This window comes from Lissotriton helveticus, chromosome 11 (genome assembly GCF_964261635.1).
Source record: "Lissotriton helveticus chromosome 11, aLisHel1.1, whole genome shotgun sequence".
In the NCBI taxonomy this organism is placed as follows: Eukaryota; Metazoa; Chordata; class Amphibia; order Caudata; family Salamandridae; genus Lissotriton; species Lissotriton helveticus.
Genome location: NC_136072.1, coordinates 754,009,240 through 754,029,743, shown reverse-complemented (window position 1 = coordinate 754,029,743; position 20,504 = coordinate 754,009,240).

Sequence of the window (20,504 nt, the reverse complement as noted above, 5' to 3'; positions counted from 1 at the left end):
CTGTGGTTTGAAAAACTCAATCCAATCATTTTTAGCAACATGGTTTTGTGGTTGTGCAGCTATCCCACCCCTGTCCCATTTTACTGTGGCCCAAAATAGCTTGGAATCCTTGGCTGCGCAAGCCTGTTTCAGCTCGCACCACCATTCTTCGTCCCAACGTTTCCTAGCTTGTTTTTGTGTCAATCTATAGGTATCTCTCGCCTTCCTAACTGTTGTGGAGTTACCTGTTCTCAGTTCGATACTTAAGTTATGTCGTGCCAGTCTACAGCTCTTGTCGTACCAACCCTGCCTTGGTTGTTCCTTTTTAACTCTTCTTGGATCTACAGTTTTGGTAAAGAAGCTTTGAAGTTTGGAGAAAAGGTTTTTATGTGCCTCCATCATGTAGACCTGGAAGTTAAGATTCCCGCAATGGGACTTGATGTTATTTACTTCCTCTATCACTACTTTTTTGAGGTCCTCTAGTCTCGTTGTATCTTCAATCAGCATTCTCCATTTCAAATGGTGCTGGTTGTTTGAACACACAACATCTTGAGTTACCCACTCAATTTTGTTGGCACAATCTGTGGTCTTATGGTAAGCGTGGAAGGTCATACACAAAGGATTGTGATCACTTTCCATTCTCGCTTCCACAGTCATGTCTACCAATTTGCTCCATGCCCTTATATCTATTAAAAAATAATCGATTCTGCTTGAGGCGCATCCATTATCAAATGTGTTGTTCCCTTTTAGGTCAGAGGGCGTGCGCCCATTTGCCGCTGTCAGTCCTCTTGCTAAGCAGAGACTCTAGCTGAATTGCCACTGTGCTCCATCTTTTGATGGCAGGCACCTCCAACTGCGGTATTCCCCACTTAGGGGCTCATTAGGATGGCGGACGGACTTGCGTCCGTCCGCCACCCTAGAGTAGCAGGGACCGTCCGCATGGGCTGCGGCGGTCCCTGCGTGCAAATTAGGATGTGACGCCACCCTGGCGGTCACATCCTGGATATTTAACATTGCGGCGGGTGCAGCTTCAAGCTGCACCCGCCGCAATGTTAAAAAAGCATACATTGCATATGTATGCAGCAAGCAGCAGGCACCGCGCGGTGCCTGCCGCTTGCTGCATACATATGCAGGGGGGTACCATAGATACCCCCCATGTGCACCCCCCACCCCTCCTTCACCCAGGGGGCCCGCAACGGGCCCCCGCAGTGAAGCACCGTATGCTTTTACACGGCGGAATATCCACCGTGTAAAAGCATTTCTTTCTGTGCATCCTAATATGGTGGACGGTGTCTGAGAGACACCGTCACCATATTACAGCTTTTCCGCCGCGGTTGTAAGCCAACCGCGGCGGAAAAGCTGCGGACGGAAACCAGGACCCACCAGCCATCCTAATGTGGCGGTGGGTCTTTGGTCGGTCCGCTGCGGTTTTTCCGCATCCTCCGGGCCGGCGGTGGATTCCGCCGGCCCAGAGGATGCGGAAAAACCGCAATCCTAATGAGCCCCTAAGTGTCCTCCTCCTCGGACAGAATTCTGTCCTCTTCGCCCAAGGGTTCAAAAGTCGAATTAAAATCCCCACCCATGATAATGTGGGATTGAGGTTCCAACAATTCAAGATCATGTTCTAAAGCAGTTACTACTTCTGAGGATTTGCCTCCGCCAACCCCCCTGGCATAGACATTGAACAGAACCAATTCTTGGCCGCTGTCCCATCTAATAATTAATGATAAAATGTAATTTGATGGAGATGACCTTTCTGTTATTGAGCAATTCAGCGACTGGTTAATCCAAATTAGTAGACCTCCAGACGGACGTCCTATATGATTTCTAATTGCTGGTATATAATAGTTTAGATACCCATGACGAAAGACTGGATTTAGAGACCAAGTTTCTTGTAACATGATAATGTCATGTTGGTCAATAAAATCACCCCACTCAGGCGAAGATATCTTGTTTGTTATACCTGCTATATTCCATGAGATGAGGGTCAAGGGAGGTTTTCCTAAATTTGGCCCTAAGTAACACATGTCCACAACATTTTCGACAGAGTCAATACTCATTGTTTTTCCACCCTCCATTTCTACCTCTCTTTCTGCCCTTGCCTTATTTTTACCATACTGGCCTTTATCTAACTCCCCAGAATTTGAATCTTGGATTTCCCTTGACTCTATTGACTGCTTGCACAGTTTTGTGCGTGCCAGGTTAACTACCATTCCCTTGGTTTGCCTTCACTGTAATGTAGCTGGCGAACATTTATGCCTAGCGAGTCAATCGCACTCATTTAGGTTGGATATGGCTGAGAATCTATTTTCCAGGTGTAGCCCCCAATCACATCTTGAGCTATCCCTAGCACTTCTGCTACCCACAACAGACCACTTGGTCCTTAAAACACTAGGCTTTGCCACTAGTCCTCTTCTACTATAGAAGAAGCCTAGCGTAAGTGGTATTAATTCTGCCGTTCTTCGTTGTGGTGGGAATAGATTAAGCAGGATTTCCGGTAGTACCTCTGGGCCCTTCAAATTCAGTACCACACAGTCCCCCGCAAATTTCTTGGGTTTTTTCCCTATCCACTTCACTCGTCTTGCTGTAATCAGGTCATCTGTCAACTTTTCTTTTCCCCAAGGAGAAATTTGCATATTGTTGCTCAACCAGTTTAGTGATTTGTTTAGCAATAATTCAGGTGGCTCGATCTGGCCTACATTCAGGGGTGGCACATTTGCAAGAACAAGAATCAAAGGTGACGCTTCTATGATTAGCTCTACGGGACCTGTCTCTAGATTTGGGCCTGGCTCTGTGGTTTTGCCTGGGGTAACTGATGGGCCAGCCGCAGCAGGGTTAATTGGTTGTATATCTGGATTTAATCTTGTTATCTGAATGGGAGCTAAAACATCTACAGCTCTCCCAGATGTAATTTCTATAGATTGCTTTTCGTTGATTTTATCCAATAGCAAATTTGGTATTTCCCCCACATTATCATTGGTAGTTTTTAAAAGAGTCTCCAATGTATTAACTTTATCAGTGAGGTGATCAATTTTAGATAACAATGGTTTAATTAACCTGTTTAGTTTATTATCCAACATACCCATGAGTTTCTTTATAGTGGCATCATCCCAACCTATACTCCCATTTACTTCTCCCACTTTTCCTTCTATAGCACTCTTGCTAGGGGGAGTTGCTGGTCTTTTCCTATTTGACCTCAACCCTTCTCTTCTGGGGAGAGTCTTAGTGCCCCCTCTGGCTACTCTTGGAGCGGGGACAGGAGCCAATGGAGGCAAATAACCCTCGACTGGCTCTAGATCATATTGGGAGGCATCTATGTCATCCCCCATTATAATATCAGTGTTTGTTTCTGGAATTGAAGCCTCGGAAACGTTCAGCGCTAGACCATCAGAAAAATGCTGAGTAGGAGGATCTATGACATTTCCTACATCCATATCTGTCAAATTCATACATAATTGTCCCGCTTCTGAAGATGTTGGTGAGGCGCTAAGACCCAAGGAGGACCTCCTCTCATTGTTTATTTTTGCCACCACCTGCGCCAAATAATTATCCATGGTGTTGGTGGGAGCAATTGGGGTCTTCTGTTTAGACATTATGGGACTAATAACGACTAAGTAATTATAAGGAATGTATTAAAGACCGTGACCAATATAGATGTACTAACACTTCAACCCACTTCCCCCAGATACAGTCAAAAAAGAAAGGAGGCAGAAATATCTAAGTACCTCACCACGAAATTAGTTTTATCTCTCAGGAGGTGTGGCCCAGTCCAGTCGTGGCCAGTCTTGGACTGTCTTAGACTGTCCGCCCTTAGTCCGGGCTTCGTCCGGCGCGTCCCGCGCGCGTCCTCGTGGGACGAGGGACCTGCAGGCGTTTTATGATGCGCCGCCTGGCGCGCTGTTTGTTGGCGTCGCAGCCCCCCTAGGGAATGCTGGGGGCTGTAGTCCGGCCGGCGGAGCCAAGCCCGGCCGGTCGATTTTCCTGGCAAGTTCTGGCGGAGCCAAGCCCGGCCACAGCACGTCAAGGTGGGGAGCTTTCAGGTAGGGCAGCAGGAGTAGACAAAAGAAAGACGGGGAACTCGGCCCCTGCAGGCGTTTTATGATGCGCCGCCTGGCGCGCTGTTTGTTGGCGTCGCAGCCCCCCTAGGGATGCTGGGGGCTGTAGTCCGGCCAGCGGAGCCAAGCCCGGCCGGTTGATTTTCCTGGCAAGTTCTGGCAGAGTCAAGCCCGGCCGCAGCACGTCAAGGTGGGGAGCTTTCAGGTAGGGCAGCAGGAGTAGACAAAAGAAAGATGAGGAACTCGGCCCCTGCAGGCGTTTTATGATGCGCCGCCTGGCACGCTGTTTGTTGGCGTCGCAGCCCCCCTAGGGATGCTGGGGGCTGTAGTCCGGCCGGAGGAGCCAAGCCCGGCCGGTCGATTTTCCTGGCAAGTTCTGGCGGAGCCAAGCCCGGCCGCAGCAGGTCAAGGTGGGGAGCTTTCAGGTAGGGCAGCAGGAGTAGACAAAAGAAAGACGGGGAACTCGGCCCCTGCAGGCGTTTTATGATGCGCCGCCTGGCGCGCTGTTTGTTGGCGTCGCAGCCCCCCTAGGGATGCTGGGGGCTGTAGTCCGGCCGGCGGAGCCAAGCCCGGCCGGTCGATTTTCCTGGCAAGTTCTGGCGGAGCCAAGCCCGGCCGCAGCACGTCAAGGTGGGGAGCTTTCAAGTAGGGCAGCAGGAGTAGACATTCATTGGTGGTACGTGGGTGCTACCACACTGTCATGCAAGTATTAACAATGGTTGCCATGGATATGCATTAAAAAATAATGACTCCTCGAAGGAGGTGCTAACAAGGAGAATTGCTTTTATTTCTCCTATGTTTTCCCACATTGCATGTTTGAGCATTGTACACCAAGCATACGATGTGGGAAAAGTTTTAAACTATGTATAGGCATAGCATTTTGTACTGGAAGGGTGTCCTTCTACTACACAACGTATGCTATACATTCCCATGTTTAGTGGTGGTCTGAGAGCCTGGTAATCTCTGTACAAGAGGAAGACGATTCCTCACTCCCTTAAATTGCTTATTAATAATTTGATTTGGTGTGCCAAATTTGCACAATCTTGGGCTGAGCACCTATCTCATTGTTCTCTCTAACCTAAAAGTTTCTGTATTGTCTTGATAGTATTATAGTTTCTAAGCGCATAAGCCTTTGGTAAAGCCACTGAGGCCCCTTGCACTGAGGGCTCTGACAAATGAGTACAGGGGTCTAAAAGAACAAGGAGTCTCTTGAACTTAGTTGATGCTCTTCCTGAAATAGTGATTTCTCAGACCTACGACAGCTCCTCCAATGTTAGTAGTATTAAGAAATAAATAGTCTGCTTCTTCGTAGTAACCATGCTGCTAACTACCTGTTGTTTTATAAACTTTTGGGACTGTCTATACGTAGGTTACCACCCAGTCATATGATGTTCAAAACTCTGGCCTGTCCTCTCCTTCATAATATGTTGAGAACAGAAACTATTGCTGTCCCCCCCCCCACTTAGCATTCATAACTTCTACTGAGGATCCTGCAGAGCTGAATATCTTTCTGGGTCTTCTCTGAAAAAAAAAAAATCTGCTACACTTAGAGCACAAGATGCCATTGGTCTTGTCAAGCCTGCTCATTCCTGAAAAGACGTGAAATCCATCAACAACTGAAGAGTGTTGCATCCTCTCTTGCCAGCCATGCTCCTTCAATGTAATCTGACTCTTAAACGCTCTGGATCCCAAATCCTGGTCTGAGTTAGCTAGCAGACATTGTAGCTGTATGTAGATAAGTCAGGAATCACTGCAGTTCTGATGATGTTCCTCAGGACAATTAATCTTGTTATCTGCAGGCAGCACATGGCTACCTGAAACAGTTACTTAAATCCACTAAGCTATTACGCAAACGTATAACTGTGCTGAAGCTCTTGTCTCGGTATTGGGGATACTTACACATTTCCAAATATCAGTGCCACCAAGACAGGTGTCTATTTCATCAGCTACTGTCCAAGACCTGGAGAGAAATCCTAGCAGGAAAACTCCCATTTTCAAAGAGCTGTGAAACAAAATGAGACATTAAGTGCCAGGAAGCAAGTATAATAATGAAAGAAAACTCATAATCTACTATAGTCATAGAGCCCAACGTAGCTGGTTTTACTGCCCATTAAATGCCCGCTCCAGCGCTAAAGGCCCGAGCCAATGTTCTAATCCTATTTAAATGGCACAGAACTGGTTTCAAGCCAACAACAGGAACCTCAGATCATTCAAACTCATGCTTGGCATTCTGAAAAGGTTGGAATTGTGACCCTGAAAAATAATGGCCAGTCAGTGACGCCCTATCTAAACCAATTTTCCAAATAAGGAATGTTACTAAATTGCTAAATGGGTATAGTACAGGGGTCTCCAAACTTTTCTGTAAGCAGAACTTATGAACTGATTAAATTCAATGAAATAATCCCGACCTACTAATAATACAAGCTCTTTAATAATGACCACGTCAGACAATGTTGCATTAGTGACCACCATATGCAAGATTACCAAGCTTAGTGCATCAGGGATGGTTGCCAGCATTAATGTAAAAAAGCAAGAGCTAATAATAATACTAATAGATCTACCCCGTGCTGCATGATTTATCACTCAAATGTCAGCTGTAAATTTCTTTTGAAAATTCAGCCATTTTTCTCGAAACATCAGTTTAATATTCCTGAAAATAAAAAATACACAAAATTTTATCTTGAATATAAACCTTTCAGTGTTGGTACACATATATTACTTCAACCGATCAAAAGCTTCTAATTTAGAAGGCTGGACTGCACACAGAAGAGCTTGTTACAGGTTGCTCGAGAGCTACGGATAGCTCACAAACTATCTTTGTAGAAGCCTGTATAGGTACATGTGAAAACAACATTTTCTTGTCACAAACCCTGCAATTTTATGAATCACAGGGTTTTAAAAAAGAAAATGTCTTAGTATATCTGGCCAAACAATACTAATGGTGAAAGATCTGAAACAATTGCATAATAATCCAACATCATTCAGAAGATGATATTACATTTTGTTAATTTTAAAATTGTAAACATTCAAAGATTTATCTAGACAAAATGAGAACTCTCTTCCTCACATTGGGCCTGGTTACTATGAAGGAGCCCGTGGGACCGCTGGACGGTCTGTAATGCCTACAATGGTTGCGGTGTCTGCTCAGGCACTGCTGTAGAAATTAAAATATCAGTTTCCGCTGGCCCTTTCATGGCGGTTAACCCACCATGAAAAGGCCTGGGGAAATTGACTTTTGGGGCCATTAGTGGGCCCCCTTTCCTCCCTGGCCATCCGACATGACAAGACATATCCCTGCACCATGTGGCAGGATCGACACAGTGCCTGTCACTTAGTGGAGTTATCCGTCCACTTTTTGCACTGGGGCGTGTGCTGCAGCCCACAGCACCAGCCGCAATACAAAAGATAGCCATTGTGACTTCAAGGCAATTTCGCCAGGGCAGGGTCATCAATCACCAATCTTGGACACTGGTGTCGTTCAATAAAATGACTGTCCAATGTAAAAAAGAGATATGGCCTGGTTACTAAAACACGATTCTCACTCTCCAGAATTCAGCACACATCTCTACTGAATACAGCAAATATCATTACCTTGTGGGAGCCTGAGTCATACGTACCAGCTCCCTACTCCGTTGCACTAAAGAAGGCTCCGCCAAGCGTGAGTCACTCTTTTAGGCGTGTACTCTACTGTGGTACAAGTTCTAAACACAAATGAAAAACGGGTAAATATTCACACCCCTGTCTGTTCGTTTCCTAATCATAGCGGTAACTGACCCCACATCTTAACTTTACCAACTTCAACAATAGTTATCAAATCCTGGCATCACCTTTAAATAGGCTGTCCTCAAAGTTACCAAAAAACCTCTTATATGAGTATCCTCAAGAAGAGGAGCCTTGGATGAACAGGTCTTTGTATTTGAGCCAGTGAATTTAGTAGCCAATCGCCAAGAGAGGGAGGCAGAGGTCCCCGCTTTGATGTGTAGGGGGTGGTGGGAATTGCGGTGGCAGTTCCAAATGTTCAGGGGGCCACAAGTTACGTGTTTGGGGGGAGGGGAGGAAGTCGGGGTGGGGAGGAAGCAGATGTGGCAGGGAGGAAGGGAATGGGAAAGGGACAGGAGGTGGGTTAGGGCAGTGGGGGAGGCAGGAGAGAAGGAAGGCAGCAAGGGCGCATGGAGAGGTTGGGAGGGCGGGGGAGAGTGAAAATAGGGGATGGCAGTGGAGAGGGGGAGGAAGGCCATGGAGGAGAAGAAAGGCAGGAGGGTTGCCGTGGGGGTCGAGTGGCTAGATGTGGGTGGTGAGGGGGGGTAACATAAGGGAGTTGCCCATGCTGTTTGTGACTCAACTGACCTCGAGCTAGAGATGGGGTGCGAAAGGGGGTGTGATAGTGACTCCCATTTCAGGAGTCATCTCTTAGGAAAGGGGCCCACATCTGCATGAATATTTCTGCCTTGTCCTGCAGGTTGCAAATAACGCAATCATGTGAGACAGTTTGGACAAATTGTCACTGTCCAATCCTCTTGGGATGGAGGCATGACTGACCTCCAATGAGTATAAAAATATTGGGCGTGGCCAAAGGTATTTGAAGGAAACAACCCTGTGGACAGGAGAGGTCTGGAGAATCCCAGGAATCATGGAGGAGAATGACAGTAGGATTAGGGGGAGTCACAGTGGCATATATGCTCCAGAGGCATCGCCAACATTTGACCAGAAGGACGGTATTGAGGAACTTGGTGCAGAGGCTGCGTAGAAAAGGTTGGGAGAAGAGGAGGCTCATAAGTGTGCTGTAGTGTGCTGTATAGTCCCGACATCACTCCTCTGTTTCACACCTACTTAGTCTGGTAGGCCACTGGCGAGGTCTGTACAAACCAAAGACGGGGGTTAAGCGATGCCTCAGGCAGTGCTGCAGTTGCAAGTAGCACCAGGCTTGCCGTGGGTGGAGGACAAACTCCAGATGGTTGAAAGGCTTCAGATCTCCGTTGAGCAAGATTTGATCCAGGGTGATTAAGCCCGTCTCCATCCAGTGGGTCTAATGTAAGTCCTGACCATCAATGCGCAGACAGTCATTGCCCCACAGTGGTGATTTATCTATAAGAGTGCGTCCACCCTAGCTGTCATGAGTACATGACCAAGCCTTTTGCATGGCCTGCAGTACGGGGTGAGAGAGGCGTGGCTCTAGAGAATAATCTCCATAAAGAAGGCCAAGCCCCTCACCTCCAGAGAGAAGTCATAGTTCAGTGTGGGCCCTTTGTCCGAGTACCAGGGAGCAAGTATGCCATCTGTGACAGGTGGAGAGCCAGGCGGCAAAGTTCCACTGACGGGAGGTCTAAGCCTCCACAAGATCGGTGTGCCATGAGTTTGGACACTGCCTGCCGGGGCCACGAGGAGCCCCACTTGAACGACTGAATGTAGAAGTCTCTGAGACGGAGAGTGCTTAAAGACACCAGTACAGGGAGCATTCCCAGCATGTAGGTGAAGCACAGTGGTGTGACCATCCTCACCAACCGCACCCTGCCCCACATGGAGAACCTCATCAGGGACCATTTCTCAAAGTCAAGTTTCATCTGGGCCATCAGGGGGTGTAAGTTGCCCGAGACCATCCCGTCCATTGCTCTATTGACTAGTATTCCCAAGTATTTGAGACGTGAAGAATTCAAGCAGAAAGAGTAGTAGTGGATTGCCCCCTTTGTTGCGCCCATTGAGAGTGGCAGGGCCTCACTCTTGTCCCAGTTTATTTTATAACCGAATAGGGTTACAAAATCATCAATGACATCCAATAGAGCTGCCATGGAACAGTGGATATCTGTGAGGGTGAGCAGGACATGGTCTGTGTAGAGGTTGAGTTTGGATATTCAGCCCGCAAAGGAAACGCCCGCAATGTGTGGCGAATGACAGATAGCTGAGGACAGAGGCTCCATTGCCAGTAGTAACAGGAGAGGGAGAGCAGGCAGCCCTGACGGGTGCACTTCTGAATCAGAAAAAGGGTCCGATAGAAACCCCCACAGTTGACCTGGACCACTGGACAATCATATAGTAGTCACACCTTGGCAATGAATTGATTTCCTAGGCCGAATGATTTCCTAGTGGAAAAGAGGTATCCGCAGTCGATGTGATCAAACATCTTCTCAGCGTCCAGGAAAAGGCCACCCCCTCCTCTGAAGGTCCTTGGCCACCCAGAGGTTGTGGGTCAGAGTACAGAGGTGGTCCCTGGAGGAGCGTCCCAGCACAAGACTGACCTGCATGTGGTGGATGAATGAGGGAATGACTTTACTGTGGCGCACTGCCAAGATCCTGGCAAGGACTTTGGTATCCCCATTCAGCAGTGAGATGGGTCTGTAACTACAACATAGTAACGGATCCCTCACAGGTTTGGGTAGGACTACGATCATCGCATTGTTGGAGAGAGGTCCCAGGGAGGCCATCTGTTCTGTCTCCTGGAACGCAGCATGGAGGGCATCAACTGTCTCCTCATCTGACCACTCATAAAACTCTGCCTGAAAGCCATCTTCCCCTGGGGTTTTGTTTTAGGGCAGTTTGGAAATGGCCGGCGCTATCTCCTCTCTGCTGATCTCACCCGCTAGTAGTTCCCTACCCTTGTCCCTCCAGGACTGTGGCCACCCGATCTGTGCTGGCCGGCGCCTCTGGGGTTTATAATGTCTTGTAGAAGGAAGCAAACTCATCAATGATGTCCTGTGGGTGTGTGAGAACCTCCCTGCTCGTTGATTGTATGGAAAGGATGGCCATGGCAGCCTCCTGTTGCTGCAGTTGGGACGTCAGCAGTTGACTCACCTTTTCCCACTGTTCATAGTGCCACCCTTTCAGGAGCTGTAGTGCATATTTAGCATTGGCATTAAAGAGGCCTTTGAGGGCATGTGGGCCTGTTACAGGTGTCAGCAGTTGGGCAATGTGGGGTGGGAGGATTAGAGGTGGGTAAGAGAGGCTATCTGCCCCTCCAGTCTAGTCCGGTGGTGAGTTGCTTATTTGTGGTACACACCAGCATCTCTCATGAGTTGGCCTCTTATTGTTGCCTTCGCTGCAGCCCACAGTACTCTGTGGCAGTCCATTGAGTTTCTGTTGTTGTCCTGCATATATGCCGAAACATGGGCTTTCAGTTGAGACTTGACCTGAGGGGTGCCCTATTGGTATATATTCATGCACCACGGTTTGCGACCCGTTGAGGCTCATGTTTAGGGATACAAGAACCGGGGAATGATCAGACAGGGCGGTTTCCAGTATTCGAGAGTCTCTGACAAGCGCCACAATTTTCCTGGAGATGAGGAAGCAGTCCAACCTAGATTGCGTGTCGTGGACCGGTGAAAGGAAGGTGTACTCCTTATCCGCTGGGTGGCTGAGATGCCAGTGGTCTACCAGGCCTTGTTCTGAGGCCACGTCTCCCAGCATGGCACTTTTTGCATTGTTACCTTTGTCTAGATGGCCTGTCCTTTCTAGAACTGTGTCCCGGGTGAGGTTCCAGTGCCCTCAAATGATATACTGCGATGCCCCGATGTCCACAAGCAGGCAGTTCAGCGTAAGAAACAATGGGTGTTCAGCCCAGTCAGGGTGTATACCGATCCCACACAAAGGGATCTGACCCCCAATCGGAACTTGGCAAATGAATATCTGCCCTCCTGATCAAGCCATGTTTTCACAGGTTCACTGACAGTATATCAACCACAAAAACTCTAGATGTAAAAAAATATCAAGGGAAAAATATAGAATTCCAAAAAATTGACTTTAATTCATAATATAACTGAAAAAATTCTTAAATAGCATAATATTATCAAAAATACATGTAAACATATTTAAATATACCAAAAACATAAAATATTTAAAAAAGGGAATCAATTTAATTTAAATAAAAATTAAACAACACACATGTTTTACAATTTAATTAAAAATAAGTTACAAACAAAAAATATAGCAAATTATAATATGATTACTATAATTAATCAAACATATAATTATATAAATTATAACATAAAATAAAACATTATGAGTTAAAATAAATACATATACATTTCCCTCCACCTTAAAAAGAAAACATGTTTATGCTAAATAAATATTCAAATAATGACTCCCACCTAACACAACACAACAGTACCAAAATATTTTACACCACACAAAAATAAGATATACTATTCTACCTACCTTCTATCTACCTGGAATAAATATAAAATTATATAAATTATAACATTACAAAATACTACAATGTACTATTCCCACGAAGAAAAGCTATTCCCACTCCAGTCAGTTCAACAGTAGAGAAAGTGCTGGATTGTGAAGGGGTAACATTTTCTATTTCCACTTTAGTCAGTGCAACAGTTGGTAAAGTGGTGGATTGCGGAGGGTTACAATTTACTATTCTCACTCGAGTCAGTTCAACAGTAAGCAAAGTGTTGGATTGCGGAGGGTACAATCTAATATTCCCACTCCAGTCAGTACAACCATAAGGGAAAGTGTTGGATTGTAGATGGGTAGAAATTGCTATTTCCACTCCAGTAAATGCAACAGTAGGGAATGTGTTGGATAGTGAAGGGATAATATTTACTATTCCCACTTCCATAAATGCAACTCAACCTCAAATTTAGCTGGAAAAAAAATCACTTTTTTGTCAAGTTTCCGTGTGGGAAAGTTCTGGAATCTATGTGGATCCACAAATTTCCTGCCAAGCAGCTTTCCCCAGGTCTCCTGATGAAAATTATACCCTACTCGCGTGGATGGGTCAAGTACCCGCGACAGGCAAGTGCCCAAAACATATTGGATACTGGATGACCCTCAGCTCGTACAAATCGCTCACCCCACAACCATATTTCAATCAGCCTTACTCGAGGGTGACAAAAATGAATTTCCTAAAGTACAGACTGGGGATGCTTCCATGTACTCAATATTTACCACCATGGTTGAGGACCAAAGGCCAAGCTGCCTGCAGACTGTGTAACAACAAGAATGGTGACATTCTGCACGTAATTTGCCTATGTGAAGAACTGCGTCAAGTACGGTCTCAATTTCTAAAAGATTCATTCAACCAGAAAGGGATCCGCACCAGAAGGCAAGCAGTGCTGGCCTGCTTTAACCCAGCGAACATCCAATTAAATTGCAGACTGGTAAAATATCTAAAGATGGCCGAACAAAAAAACGGGGCTAAAGTCTCTTCTCTGACTGCGTGTGAAACAGCTACCGGAAGTGGACAAGGAGCTATGGCGGGAACTTAACCGAAACAAGCAGAGACAATCTCGCCATGATATCCAAGCACGCGTGACCCATTGACTACTCCAAACACCGTAATTTGACCATGTATTATCACAATGCAGTATTTTATTCTAATTCTTAAAATGTTTTTAACCATGGATTATGAATTTTATAGTGTAACCTTTTGCAATGGTTTTAATTAACTATGCCAATAAACTTACTTACAAAACATATTGAGGAGACATCAAAAATTACCTATCACAAAACAAACTGATTTTGCAGTCGGGTCATTTGGGTTTTTGGCCCTGTGATCTGTGTGTCCAGTGGGACAGTAATCCCCAGCTCATGGGAGAGTAGGTTGTGCCAAAATGGGGAGGGCTTGGACATCTCCGGTGGCTCCCCTGGCCCTATATTTCCGCATCCCTGCAGCCAGGTAGGAGGGGCTGGAGTCACTGTGAGGTGCTGGGGGACTGCCAACGTCAGGAAATGAGGGGTGGCCCTTGGGCACATCAGGCAGCAGATGCAGGTGTCCCGGCAGGTAGGTTATTATATCTGGGGCCCAGGTAGGGCCAGATGTCGGCTGTGGTGGAGGCTCCCCCAAGGGCAGCCCTGGTACAGCACTGTGAGCCAAGGCTTCCTGGTTGCCTACAGGCCCAGTGCTCCCTTGACGAAGTGTGCTGGGCCGGCTATTCTCAGGACTCCACCCACTCTGGTAAGCAAGCACAATGGGGTGAGGACCGAAGCAGCGGCTCTCTCTGGAGGGCCGGGAAAACCGCTGTACTGTGGGAAGAGGCTTTGTGCATGCCTCTACATCCAGTGGCCCATCGGCAATGCATGCCGGGCTGTAAGATCAGACATCAGCATGGAGCAAGCAACTGTGGCAAGTACAGGAACCAGGTGCCTTACAGGACAGGCAAGACGGGGAGACAGGATATAGTCTGAGGCACATCTCTGGGCAGAGCTCCGGAATCAGGCAGCCATCTTTTCTTGTGGCTAGGCCACTCCCCATATACCTATTTTTTAAGGCTCCCACCATCCCTAGTAATGTTTAAATAAATTCAAGAAGCGTTTGGGGACAGTAGCTAATTTTAACTGCATTTTTACAGAGTGGATCCCGTGAATATCTCTGGCACAATAGACACCGCTTCCTGGTGGAAGAGCAGACGCAATGATGTCACTTTCAGTCATAAGTACATCAGTGGAAAACATACCACTGACTGAACATCACTGCTGAGGGCCCTACAAAAGACTCAGTTGGAGATCCTTGATTTTGTGTTAATCTCTTCCACTCTCCTTGATTGTGTGTGACACCCACTCTGATGCAGTGCTTTCATATTTGGACACTGCTAAGGGGAGAATGATAATGGACATGCGATTGACAATAACATTGGTAGACTGACACTGGTGCACGGGGATATAGGGACACAGGCTACAAACAGGGGAACTCAAAATACTCAATTTTACCATCATTAGGGGACAAGAGGACACAGAGACACTTGTGTTTAGACACAAATATGAGGCTAGGGTGGCAAAGTGGAAGACTACAGACACTTGAGCAATAGACATAAGCACAAGCAATGTCTGGTCCCTGCTAAACAATAATTTTCTTTAAGAGCACTCTGCATGAAGGCGGCATAACATTTCCTAACATTTGTTCTTGAGTCAATAAGGCAGCCTATCAGCTTCCACACCCAGTGACTTCTCAGCTCTGCCAAAATAACCCCATCTCCAGCCAGAGCCAATGTAAGTGCCCAGAATGTACCTTATCAGTTTCAAATTCTGGGAGATGGTCACATGCATTCTTTTTACACTAAAAAGTAGCCCTGGAAGTATCACATGTAGAGTTGCTCACTACTTTATATTACTTTGTCTCAATTGGGCATTCATTGGGGGTATGTGGGTGCTCCCACACTGTCATGCAAGTATTAACAATGGTTGCCAGGGATATGCATTAACAAATATTGACTCCTCAAAGCAGGTGCTAACAAGGAGAATTGGTTTTATTTCTCCTATATTTTCCCACATTGCATGTTTGAGTATTGTACACCAAGCATACGATAGCTTTTGTACTGAAAGGGTGTCCTTCTACTACACAAACTATGCTATACATTCCCATGTTTAGTGGTGGTCAGAGAGCCTGATAATCTCTGTACAAGGGGAAGACGATTCCTCACTCCCTTAAATTGCTTATCAATAATTTGATTTGGTGTGCCAAATTTGCACAATCTTGGGCTGCGCACCTATCTCATTGTTCTCTCTGACCTAAAAGTTTCTGTATTGTCTTGATAGTATTATAGTTTCTAAGCGCATAAACCTTTGGTAAAGCCACTAAGGCCTCTTGAACTGAGGGCTCTGACAAATGAGTACAGGGGTCTAAAGGAACAAGGAGTCTCTTGAACTTAGATGATGCTGTTCCTGAAATAGTGAATTCTCAGACCTATGACAGCCCCTCCAATGTTAGTAGTATTAAGAAATAAATAGTCTGCTTCTTCATAGTAACCATGCTGCTAAGTACCTTTGGTTTTATAAGCTTTTGGGACTTTCTATACGTAGGTTACCACCCAGTCACATGATGTTCAAAACTCTGGCCTGTCCTCTCCTTCATAATATGTTGAGAACAGAAACTATTGCTGTCCTCCCCCCCCACTTAGCATTCATAACTACTACTGAGGATCCTGCAGAGCTGAATATCTTTCTGGGTCTTCTCTGAAAAAAATTAAAACTCTGCTACACTTAGAGCACAAGATGCCATTGGTCTTGTCAAGCCTGCTCATTCCTGAAAAGACGTGACATCCATCAACAACTGAAGAGTGTTGCATCCTCTCTTGCCAGCCATGCTCCTTCAATGTTCTCTTACTCTTAAATGCTCTGGATCCCAAATCCTGGTCTGAGTTAGCTAGCAGACATTGTAGCTGTATGTAGATAAGTCAGGAATCACTGCAGTTCTGATGATGTTCCTCAGGACAATTAATCTTGTTATCTGCAGGCAGCACATGGCTACCTGAAACAGTTACTTAAATCCACTAAGCTATTATGCAAACGTATAACTGTGCTGAAGCTCTTGTCTCAGTATTGGGTATACTTACACATTTCCAAATATCAGTGCCACCAAGACAGGTGTCTATTTCATCAGCTAATGTCCAAGACCTGGAGAGAAATCCTAGTAGGAAAACTCCCATTTTCAAAGAGCTGTGAAACAAAATGAGACATTAAGTGCCAGGAAGCAAGTATAATAATGAAAGAAAACTCATAATCTACTAAGTCATAGAGCCCAACGTAGCTGGTTTTACTGCCCATTAAATGCCCGCTCCAGCGCTAAAGGCCCGAGCCAATGTTCTAATCCTATTTAAATGGCACAGAACTGGTTTCAAGCCAACAACATGAACCTCAGATCATTCAAACTCATGCTTGGCATTCTGAAAAGGTTTGAACTATGACCCTGAAAAATAATGGCCAGTCAGTGACGACCTATCTAAACCAATTTTCCAATTAAGGAATGTTACTAAATCGCTAAATGGGTATAGTACAGGGGTTTCCAAACGTTTCTGTAAGCAGAACTTATGAACTGCTTAAGTTCAATGAAATAATCCCGACCTACTAATAATACAAGCTCTTTAATAATGACCACGTCAGACAATGTTGCATTAGTGACCACCATATGCAAGATTACCAAGCTTAGTGCATCAGGCATGGTTGCCAGCATTAATGTAAAAAAACAAGAGCTAATAATAATACTAATAGATTTACCCCGTGCTGCATGATTTATCACTCAAATGTCAGCTGTAAATTTCTTTTGAAAATTGAGCCATTTTTCTCGAAACATCAGTTTAATATTCCTGAAAATAAAAAATACACAAAACTTAATCTTGAATATAAACCTTTCAGTGTTGGTACACATATATTACTTCAACCGATCAAAAGCTTCTAATTTAGAAGGCTGGACTGCACACAGAAGAGCTTGTTACAGGTTGCTCGAGAGCTACGGGTACCTCACAAACTATCTTTGTAGAAGCCTGCATAGGTACATGTGAAAACAAAGTTTTCTTGTCACAAACCCTGCAATTTTATGAATCACAAGGTTTTAAAAAAGAAAATGTCTAAGTATAGCTGGCCAAACAATACTAATGGTGAAAGATCTGAAACAATTGCATAATAATCCAACATCATTCAGAAGATGATATTACATTTTGTTAATTTTAAAATTGTAAACATTCAAAGATTTATCTAGACCAAATGAGAACTCTCTTCCTCACATTTGGCCTGGTTACTATGAAGGAGCCCGTGGGACCGCTGGATGGTCTGTAATGCCTACAATGGTTGCGGTGCCTGCTCAGGCACTGCTGTAGAAATTAAAATATCAGTTTCCACTGGCCCTTTCATGGTGGTTAACCCACCATGAAAAGGCCGGGGGAAATTGACTTTTGGGGCCATTAGTGGGCCCCCTTTCCTCCCTGGCCAATCGACATGACAAGACATATCCCTGCACCATGTGGCAGGATCCACACAGTGCCTGTCACTTAGTGGAGTTATCTGTCCACTTTTTGCACTGTGGCGTGTGCAGCAGCCCACAGCACCAGCCTCAATACAAAAGATAGCCATTGTGACCGCCATGGTGGCGGTCTCATCCCAATTGGGCAGGTGAGACTGCGACTTGAATCAGACAGTCCCATTTCCAAATGGGTGGTGGTCCGATATAAGTTGGCTGCCATCCTAATCTGGCCAAAGTTCCTAACCATCAAACAAATCAGCTTGCATCCTTCAAATTCATGGAAATCGAGGAAGTCATGAACTTGGCTAAAAAATCTAAATAATTTACTCTACCAGCAGAGATGAAAAGAACATTTCTACAGTTGTTAACAACTTACAGAAAAAACATTGACACCAGACTGATTAAATTAAATAAATTAATCATTAGCGCACAATAGTCTTCTGATAAAGTTTTGGACTCTTATTACTGCTCCCAATTGTTAGGGAAAATATCTTCCCTTTCAGGAATAATGCCAGAACTGGTACAAGAATGTAAAACCATAGCCTCCAAATCTAATCCAAGAGAAGATGATGGTAATCTTCCACACACCGTAGGGGGTTGCTTTTGCCAAGTAGAGAGTACCCTTCGTGTCCTAAACCAATGGAACAAATTGGCAAATCCCTGTGTACTCAAAATCCCTACCAAATTGATGTAGAGATAACCTTCTAGACAAAGGTACACTGAGCTAAACTAGAGTGGACATAGCAACCACCAAACTTTAAAGGAAAAAAAAAATCTTTATGTAAACCTAATAAAAAATCAACCCGTAACATAAAAGGTGTACGGAAAATATACCCTATATTTGAAGATTATCCATCTGCAGGAAAGATAAAGAAAAAAGGTCAAACAACATCTGTGAATGATACTGAACCTATTAAGGAACAGCTAACACTAGAGGGAAATACAATGACACTATTAAATGTATGTAGCATTCAACAGTGTCACAGAGGGTATTATTTGTAAAGCAACTTCTAAGGGATCACAATTAATTGCTGTGAGCACGGAAGGGAAAGCAGTAAGACAATAATTCGCAGAGACATGTAGCAATTGAAATACTTTTGTATATATTTAGTCATATATTTAAATACAAAGTACTGTGTTAATTTAAATGACATGTAACATTGTTGCAAAGATTTCTGCTCATACACAGAGCTGTGCACAGAGACCTAGGACATTAGTGAATTATGGTGTACCAGAAACTCACCTCAGTACCTAGAAACCCCAACCAGCTAGCATCAGTGTCACATTAGCTCTTCGTCCTATAGCAAAGTAACCAATGATTAGACAATCTAGAACATGCGACTTAGGACCATCTCAAGAATGGTGGGAAGTGAGAACACTCTTTTGTTATACTCTCATACCAGTCCACAACAGGAGTAAAAAAGAGACATGGTAAGGTTAAAATATGTATTTTAACGTCATGATCTCAAGCACAGTTTTTTATTCAACATAAGCAGACTTTTGATTAATAATAATATGGTCAGCATGGTTACAACTCCATAAAATACAAAAGGAGGAATCATATTACAATGATAGTACAAACAGGTGATACAGCGCATAGTTTAAACGCCCTCCCTATATAGGAACAATGTTTCATAAGTTATAGAAGGTCTCTTGAGCTGGTTTTGGGGGACCCCATTACCTGTCCGCTCAGTAAGAGTGAATTACATCTGGATCCCCTAGTCTCTCCGCATCCCTGGAATCTTCTAAGTGTGTATAATTATGGCAAGTGTGCTATGATAAAGGCGCCAGAATCTTGCTCGGCTCGCAGCTGCCAAAATGTTGTGTCTAGAATGTGCTACACGGACACGTCGATAAACAGGCTCACATGTTATGATAGCTTTGATGGCTCAGCACTCACTGTTCAGACTGGGGGCACAATGTTTGCCTAGAGATGTCGAAAAACAAACCTTTTCTCATGTATAGACCTTTGTGAATACTAACTTTGCAAAAACAGCTAAGAAGTGTTGTGTGCAAAAAGCAGCAAAAGGTAAACTGGCGTTTAAACTTCTAATAAGCCATGCTAACTTAACATGCATGCTAAAAAAGCCCCCTAAACCACACTACAACATGTGGTATACAGTGCACAAGTGTACGTGAAGGACTGAACAGCGCTGGTGACACGTGAGGGGTTATATACAGCGAACAAAGGTCGCATACAAGAAAAATTATATATGCAAGGTGTATTCGTAGTATTGTCCATACAATGAATGCAGATAGTACAGGGTAATTTAAATGGGCAATCAGGAGAGAGGCGCCGTAAATTTCGCTGCGAAAGTCGATGGCATTTCGGCCTATATTCAACGTTAGGCCATCATCAGGACTAGGTTACAGGTAGTTAGGAAACAGTGCTGTGGGGGAGAATAAAAACCCTCAATCCTGGACCAAGGCAGTGGTTGAACGGAGGAAAGGGGAAAGGTCATGATGGCAAAAGAGTGAGTCAAAGCGGGACGTCTATGACAGGTTACTTGTGACAGGCAAGGCCTGTTATGAGCAATAATGGAGCTGGGTAGCGCACTAGCAGAAGATATACCGTGTGTCTAGGCTCTGAGAGAAAGGGAGAAGTGATGCATTGCGTAGGAGCTGAAACGGAAAGGAAGAGGGAGAGACCGAGTGGGGAGAAATGGACTGGAGACACTGAAGAGTGGGAAAACGTACTGGGAGTGAATGGATCGTGGAGGAGGAGAAGGGGTCTTGAGTGAGTAGCTGTTGAGATCCAACTGTGGGAAAAACGGATGTGGCATCAGGGATGGGGC